We start from the raw sequence: 9,906 nt of genomic DNA on the forward strand, positions 1-9,906 counted from the left end.
GGTGGTGGCCTGTGTTGTTGGTACCTATAGCGGTGCCAGACGCAGGATCATGACTAACTTTAACCTTAAATAACATAAAAACTACTGATGCTACAGGGTTGCAATTTGGTATGTTTGATGATTGAAAGGTGGATGATCAACATATCAATTTGGAGCCCTCTAGCCTCAGTAGTTTTTAAGATCTGAGAGCGGACAGAAAAAGTGTGGACAAAAAAAGTGCGGACAGAAAATAGTGCCGGCAGAAAAAGGTGCTGACAGCAAAAGTGTGGACAGAAAACGTGCGGAAGGACAGACAAATAGTTTTATTTTACAAAAATCTAAAAGTAATCTTCAACTTTAAAACATAATTATGTATAAAAATCAAAGCGCATGGATTTATAATGATCTATTGCTGGGTTTTCGTTTATCTAATTTGTTTTCATTGTAAATATAAAAAAAATGGTGTAAGCATTTGTCTACAGCAGTGGTTCTCAACCTTTTTATTACCACGCCCCCTCTAAGTGCTGGTCCTTCCCTCCACGCCCCCCTTGCATCTATGAGTAAAATTCCCTCCCAGATTTAAAGGAAAATAAAAAAAAAGAGAAAGAAGGAGTTTCGAGGGACAGGGAAGAAGGTAAATAATTACAAAATATGGTAAACCTAGCGAGTCTAACTAGAGTGGTAGACTATAGGAAACTAACGTTATATAAGGCAATACGTTTGCATTTTTTTACAAACTTCTGAATATTAGTTCCCCACTCTTGTTAAGAAAATAACGAATATAATTCTAGAATTTTTTAATTTTCCCTAGGCCTCGCGCCTCCCCTGGAAATTGCTGACGCCCCCCTAGGGGGGCGTGCCCCCCAGGTTGAGAACCACTGGTCTACAGTATATGGTAACTGGTGTTTCCTCATGTCACAAAATATTTGTTTCCACGAGCTTAATTTCTGTATAATTATTGTGTTATTTCATAAATGTGATTTTTATTGCAATTTGAAAATACCCGACTTTTATTGTATCTATAAATTTTAATCACAATTTGAAAGGATTAGATTTTTGCTGTAACTATAATTTTTATTATAATCTGAAAGGACTCAGTTTTTATTGTAGCTATAATTTTAAATTATCTGCAAGGACCTGATTTTTATTGTAACTATAATTTTTATCATAATTTGAAAGCACCCGCTTTTACGGTAACTATAATTTCTATTATAATTTGCAAGGACCAGATTTTTACTGTAACTATAATATTTATTATAATCTCAAGGGTCCCAATTTTCATTGTAACTACAATTTTCATTATAATTTCAAAGAATCCGATTTTTATTGTAACTATAAATTTTATTATAATCTGCAAGGACCTGATTTTCATAGTAACTATGATTTTTATTATAATCTGCAAGGACCTGATTTTCACAGTAACTATGATTTTCATTATAATTTGAAAGGACCCGATTTTATGATAAGTATAATTCTTATTATAATTTAAAAAGACCAGATTTTTACTGTAACTATAAGTTTATTATAATTTCAAAGGACCCGATTTTCATTGTAACTACAGTTTTCATTATAATTTCAAAGAACCCGATTTTTATTGTAACTATAATTTTTATTATAACCTGCAAGGACCTGATTTTTATTGTAACTATACTTTTCATCATAATTTGAAAGGACCCGATTTTAAGGTAACTATAATTCTTATTATAATTTGAAAAGACCAAATTTTTACTGTAACTATGATTATTATAATTTCGAAGTACCCGATTTGTATTGCAACTATAATTTTTATTATAATCTGCAAGTACCTGATTTTTATAGTAACTATGATTTTATTATAATCTGAAAGGACCCAATTTTTACTATAACTATAATTTTTATTACAATCTGAAAGGACCTGATTTTTATAGTAACTATGATTTTTATTATAATCTGAAAGGACCCGATTTTTACTGTAACTATAATTTTTATTATAAACTGCAAGGACCTGATTTTTATAGTTACTATGATTTTTATTATAATCTGAAAGGATCCGATTTTTATTGATACTATAACTTTTTATTATAATCTTAAAGGACCCGATTTTTACTGTAACTATAATTTTTCTTATAATTTGAAAGGACCCGATTTTTAGTATTGCTGCAATTTTCATTATAATCTGAAAGGACCCGATTTTTATCGTAACTAATTTTTTCATAATTTGAAAGGGCCCGCTTTTACTGTAACTATAATTTTTCTTATAATCTGAAAGGACCCGATTTTTAGCATTGCTGTAATTTTTATTATAATCTGAAAGGACCCGATTTTTATCGTAACTAATTTTTTCATAATTTGAAAGGGCCAGATTTTTACTGTAACTATAATTTTTCTTATAATCTGAAAGGACCCGATTTTTATTGCTATAATTTTCATTATAATCTGAAAGGACCCGATTTTTATTGTAACTAATTTTTTCATAATTTGAAAGGACCCGATTTTACGGTAACTATAATTCTTGTAAGGACCAGATTTTTACTGTAACTATAATTTTTATTATAATTTCAATGGATCCGATTTTTATTGTAAGTAAAATGTTCATTATAATTTTAAAGAACCCGATTTTTATTGTAATTATAATTATTATAATCTGCAAGGAGCTGATTTTTATAGTAACTATGATTTTTATTATAATCTGTAACTATAATCTTTATTATATTATGAAAGGACCCGATTTCAGTTGTAACTATAACTTTTAAATTATAATTTGAGTGGAACCGATTTGTGTTGTAACTATGATTTTTATTATAATCTGCAAGGAACTGATTTGTATTATTTACAATGGAAATCAGGTCCTTGCAGATTATAAAAAAAATTATAGTTCCTATAAAAATCAGGTCCTTTTTGCAGATGATAAAGATTACAGTTACTATAAAAACCAGGTCCTTGCAGATAATAAAAATTATAGTTACAATAAAAATCGGGCCCTTTGAGACTATAATAAAAATTAGTTACAATAAAAATCGGGTCCTTTGAGATTATAATAAAAATTATAGTTACAGTAAAAATCTGGTCCTTATAAGAATTATAGTTACAGTAAAATCGGGTCCTTTCAAATTATAATAAAAATTATAGTTACAATAAAAATCAGGTCCTTGATGATAATAATTAGACTTATAGTTAAAATCTGAAAGGACCCGACATTATTGCTGCAACTATAATTACCTGAAGCGTCCGATTCATCCAATTTCCTTTCTTTTATTTAACCTTTAATTTATTCCTTTTTTTCTGACATCATGCTAAGTCCTTCCCTCACGTGTCCCAATGTAACCGAGTGATGCAAATGAATAAAGATTATGCCAATAAATAAAAGCATTTATTTATCGAAACTTTCGTTTTTAGTTTTCTGTAAAAGAAAACTGTTGTGCCAGCTTTGTATGTCCGTCCGCACGTTTTCTGTCCGCCCTCAGATCTTAAAAACTACTGAGGCTAGGGGGCTGCAAATTGGTATGGTGATCATCCACCCTCCAATCATCAAACATACCAAATTGCAGCCCTCTAGCCTCGGTAGTTTTTATTTTGTTTAAGGTTAAATTTAGCTATGATCGTGCGCCTGGCAACGATATAGGATAGTCCACCACCTGGGCCACTGTTAAAGTTTCATGGGGCGCGGCTCATACAGCATTATACCGAGACCACCGAAAGATCGATCTATTTTCGGTGGCCTTGATTATGCGCTGTAGCGGCTGTGCAGAAAACTAGATTGCGCCGAAGAAACTTCGGCGCATTTTTCACTTGTTTTTTTTTTTTTTTTGTGTGTGTGGCAGTCTTAATTTTATTTTGGGACTGACATTCTTAAGATTGTAATGAGGTCAGGACACCATATGTGATAGAATGCAGCCTCGTGAACGAAACTGTAATTAAGAATGGTGACTATTCTTTCTGCTAAGTATGTGTCTAATCATGGTCATTACAGAGAGAGAGAGAGAGAGAGAGAGAGAGAGAGAGAGAGAGAGAGAGAGAGAGAGAGAATAATTGTGAAATGATAAACTATTTATGTTTCTGAAGAGAGAGAGAGAGAGAGAGAGAGAGAGAGAGAGAGAGAGAGAGAGAGAGAGAGAGAGAGAAATAATTGTGCAGTGATAAACTAGTTACGTTTCTGAAGAGAGAGAGAGAGAGAGAGAGAGAGAGAGAGAGAGAGAGAGAGAGAGAGAGAAACTGCGCAATGATAAACTATTTATCTCTCTGAAAATGAATTTGACTTAATGACTATCTGGCATCATATAAACACTCTGATTTTCGAAAATATATATGAAAGCAAATGCTGTAGAATGACTACTGAATAACTAACAGGAATAACAGTAATATATTGGAGGCAGTTTTAATTTAGATAAAAAGATAGTTACATTAAATGCAGGGCACTGAAGCTCATTAGGCAATAAGTATGCAATATGTAAACAACTCCTAATCAGCTTAATCTTATTGGGCGACCCTTGATGAAGAATCCAATATTCAAATATAAATAAATAAGTAAATCAATAAATTAAATAATATAAACCAGTATATAAATAAGAAGCTATATAAATAAATAAATAGATATATAAAAAGCTATATAATTAAATAAAATAAATAGATAAAAGCTATATAAATAAATAAATAGATAGAAAAAAAGCTATATAAATAAATAAAATAAATAGATAAAAGCTATATAAATAGATAGATAAAAAGCTATATAAACAAATAAATACATATATAAAAAGCTATATAAATAAATAAATAAATAAACTGAACACACAAATAAATAAAATATAGAATCAGAAAAATGTTAGCGACTGATTTCGAGTCTCGCAAGGAGTGCCCCGCGTCAAAGGAGAGAATCCTTCCCTTTGTGCCACTGACATATATATATATGCTACAAAAAGAAATCTCAACTTTGCTCAGTCTCCTGGCAACTTTGGTCAGGTATGTCTATCTAGTGTCTGACCAGGTTGCTTCTCATGACTTCAAAAGATGATAATAATAATAATAATAATAATAATAATAATAATAATAATAATAATAATAATAATAATAATATCCCTTTGTGTTCTGCTTCTCTTGACTGACTTCAGTTAGGTGAACGGTCGCGTTTAATTGTTCAGTTGTTCGGTTGCGTTTCATTGGAACGACCCGAAGCTTTCGCCGTTTAGTCAGTCTCCGAGTCAAGCTGAGTTTGTTCTCGAATTAATAATAAGCTTCTAGGAGCCGGAGGGTTGGGGGGAGTTTGGGAGGTTAAGGGAGGAGGAGGAGGAGGAGGAGGAGGAGGAGGTTGTAAGGGCAGAATAAAGCGACTGTGTAGGTCACTCTCGCCGTATAGGGAAACTAGAATGTGAGGTATTCATAATGAAGGCTGAGGGAAGGGGTCCTTCGGTCCAAGAGAGAGAGAGAGAGAGAGAGAGAGAGAGAGAGAGAGAGAGAGAGACCCCTTAATCTACCTGTCGGACCACACCTGGTTCCCTCGCAGAAGGGTGGCGGCGGTTAGGGAGGGGAGCTCCGGCCCCTCCGAGATCTTAGCTCCCCATCCTCTATCCCCCACCTTCCTTGACATATCAGTGTCAACGTAAACACCCTATCACTCGATATAACTGGCTCTAAACGGCTGCATAACTCTTGGCCACACACTGCGAGCACGATCTTAAAATAGCCAACTCATAACCACGCGAGGCAGAAGAAGATGGAAACGAAGTGAGAGCCACAGGAAAGATCAAAACAAACCAAGACACCTGCGTCCTCTGCTTCTGCTTCTTCTTCTTCTTCCCTCGTCGAGAGGGAATCATGGTGACTTTAATCGAACTGCCATGCAAATGGCGTATATCTTCAGGAGGAGGAGGAGGATTAAGTAGCCATCGCTGTTATAGATCTGAGACGACCACAAAGGACTCCTGTCACAGAGGACCCCTGTCCGTCCTCTCTGGCAGTGACTTCATGGACCAAAATAGCCGGTCGGACTCTTACTTGGACTTTTCGGCAAGAATGGAAAGAGCGTTCTCTGCCTGCCTCCGTGCAAGCCACTCAGGGGCTCGACCCCTTGGGGGAACTTGTCACCTCAAAAAAGAACATTAGGACCATCGTTATCATCTCCAGAACTCATAGCTTTAACATGACGTCATGGATATACTTTCATTCGACTCCTGCCCGCCATGGAAGGCATTTTGGGGCCAATATTGTACAGAGGAGGAGGAGGAGGAGGAGGAGGAGGAGGAGGAGGAGGAGGAGGAAGAAGAGGAGGAGGAGGAGCATAGCCTCGTGTCCAAGGGAGACTTGTTTGCCTTTGGAAGAAGGGAAAGGGATTCTTGCTACTCTTTGACTTTGAGAGAGAGAGAGAGAGAGAGAGAGAGAGAGAGAGAGAGAGAGAGAGAGAGAGAGAGAGAAAGGAAATAATCATTTGGTTGTTAACCTCTTCATTCTTACATATGAATGTTTGAATTTACCAAGAAGCTGCTGTAGAAACTATTGCTTTCAAGTATCTAGTTTCAAGCACCAATTATCAAGTTTATATTTTGATACAACTCAAGGAGCGAGAACAGAACAGATCTAATCGGCTTTTCTGAAGGACACACACGCTTATCTTTTCATTATTCAATAAAAAACAATTAGTTGAAATAAAAATTTGCGAGAAACCACAATAACTATACCATACGACTGGACAAGTTCGCCTATCAAATATATCTTCCAAGTCCATATCACTCCGTTCACCCATTCCTGAAATACCCTGTCGATACACAGAACACTCAGACGCAAAACAGAACAGAACAGACAGACAGAGAGAAAGAGAGACAGACAGACAGACAGACAAACAGACACACACACACACAGACTCTTTCCAACTTCGCGAAGATGGAAGTAATGCAATTAGCTGTGTGAACAAAAATCCCACGATTTAAGTATCGGTTTTCACTGCGGAAAATAATTCCTGCATTCATGGAATGAAAAGTTCTCAAAATACTGAATAAAAAAAAAATTACAGTCCCTTTTTAAGTTTAGGCACTCTTGAACAAAATAATCCCCAAAACACTCGCACGAATTAGTCCAACTGCTCAGAAAGTTGAAAGGGAAAAAATTAAACGAACAAAATTGTTCCACGACCGACGAAGAACAAAACCATTTGTCATTCGTGAACAAAACGAATATATTGGTATTCAAAAACACCAGAGGCATTATGTTCCTTAAATCTGGTGGTACCAGATTATGTTAGACTAAACGCTCTCAGCAAATATTAAGGGATGTGGCTCCTGGAATAATGTCCATATAAACCCATGTCCGGAGCACCACAGTTGCCTAACTCCAAGGTACTTATTGCATTTGATAGGTCAGAATAGGTACAACTGGTTTTTAACATTAGTATCATCCAACAGTTCTCGCCGAGGAATCGAACCTGGTTCCCTCGCTTGGTAGCCAAGAATGCTATCGATAACCCCACGAGGAACATGGTAATGACGATATATATATATATATATATATATATATATATATATATATATATATATATATATATATATATATATATATATATATGTATGTATACAATGAGAGAGAGTGTGTGTGTGCGTGCGCGTTTACGAATCGCCATGTACCAGAAAGTTAATTTAAATGAAAATAAAAAAAATCAATATTATTCGACAAAAAATAATTTTAAACAATCATAGGCCCACATCCGGATTCATTTCATCCAACTATAAAACTCGACTGAATTTTACCAATAACTTTTTTACGAAACAGGAAAATAAAGACTTAAATCCACAGACGCCTCAAAATCCATCTTAAAATCTACTCAAATCTTCCTAACACAAAAGTTGATTGAAATCTACGATAAATTTGACAAACAATAAAACAAAAGCAACCACGACCTCTATTTCAAAACAAAAACAAATTTACTATGGTCAACGCCTAACTCACCTAAGAAAACTGACTGACTGTTATCAATAACTTCTTGAAAAAACAATATAAAATATCCTGGACCATCGCTGTACACAATTCCACTGGAATTCATCGACAATGAGTTCCAATGATGACTTTCAGAGATGCCATTCGTGTAAACCAGCGGTTCTTAACCTTGGGGTCGTGACACCCTGGGGGTTCATTTGGGGTTTCTCAGGGGGTCACAAAGGGTTCGGGAGACTATAATTTATTTTCATATATTTGGAATTTGCGATGTTCTGGGATTTGTAGGGGCTATGCGGAATCTTTCAAGATTTTAGTTCGTGGCATTTTCAATAAACCACGGTCTTCCTACCATTTTGTTTTTATCTTGCCTTTTTTACAAGGTTCACCATTCCAAAATTTATTATAGGGGTTATGGTAATATCCTGAAGGGTCTCGGGAAGTCATGGGATGAAAAAAGGTTTAGAACCGCTGGTGTAAACATATACGGTTTAATATGTAATCTGCCTCCATATTCGTCGGCCGAGGTAAATAAGCAAAACATCAAGGGTAACACTCACCATCCTTCCTTGGGAGCCGCGACTCACCTGTTTCACCTGTAATTAAAACGTAACAGTAAGAAACAATACCATTTTAGAATACTTTGTTAGTGAGTTTTAATTTTTTTTTTCTAATTGAATTTTCGAGGAGAGAGAGAGAGAGAGAGAGAGAGAGAGAGAGAGAGAGAGAGAGAGAGAGAGAGAGAGAGAATGATACTGCAAACAAAACGCAACAAGGACAATGGTCTTCGACTTTAGAAATAATAAAGTGCAATTTTATTTTTCAAAATTCTTGACAAAAATGAGAGTTAATAAGATATATATATATATATATATATATATATATATATATATATATATATGTATATATATGATATGTATATATATATATATTGATATAGATATAGATGTATCTATATAGACATATACATATATATATATTTCTATATATATATATCTATATACACACACACACACACACACATATATATATATATATATATATATATATATATATATATATATATATATATATATATACACATATAGTACTGCATGTATGTATGAATATGTGCATGTATGTATGTATGTAAATATACAGAGACTTATCCATTCGGCTATCAAGAAAGACAGATGATTTCGATTCTGCACCACATATTCCTATTGAATTCAGCTTCTGTACTTAAGATCAAATTTAACCAATCTTCACAATGATAGCCGACTGCTAAGGTTATGGCACTTGGTTAATTATGTAATTTTGTCACTAATACGCAATAGACTTTTTTTTTTTACCAAGTATTGATTAAAACTTAGAAGCAAATATTTACAAGATAGATGAGTTAAATGTTCTTTTAGTAGCCAAATGTATTAAAAGGAATGGACGAAAGGAAAAGAACGTACCAATATCCTTAAACAGAATAATTGCCAAAATGGAGAGAAAGACACCCCCCACCCCCCCAAAAAAAGGAAAAACCCTATCAGCAAAGGAAGTAGTCCTATCCACTTTCCTAGAGTGCTTGTGAAATATTATTCTTCGATTAGAAGACAAATCAGGAGACACCTTTCATTTCTGTAGTGTTACTATAGAAACAGATAGGAGACTTGATTCCTGAACTACTAATAAAGCAATTAAAAAATGCGCCGAAGTTTCTCCAGCGCAATCGAGTTTTCTGTGCGGCCGCTACTGCGTATAATCAAGACCACTGAAAATAGATCTATCTCTCGGTGATCTCAGTATAATGCTGTATGAGCCGCTGCCCATGAGACTTTAACCACAACTTGGTGGAGGTCTATTCTACATCGTTGCCAGAAGCACGATTGTTGCTAACCTTAAATAAAATAAAAACTACTGAGCCTAGAGGGCTGCAATTTGGTATGTTTGATGACTGGGGGATGGATGATCAACATACCAATTTGAAGCCCTCTAGGCTCAGTAGTTTTCAAAACCTGAGGGCGGACAGAAAAAGTGCGGATAGAAAAAAGTGCGGACGAACAG

This window comes from Macrobrachium rosenbergii, chromosome 5, assembly GCF_040412425.1.
Source record: "Macrobrachium rosenbergii isolate ZJJX-2024 chromosome 5, ASM4041242v1, whole genome shotgun sequence".
NCBI lineage: Eukaryota > Metazoa > Arthropoda > Malacostraca > Decapoda > Palaemonidae > Macrobrachium > Macrobrachium rosenbergii.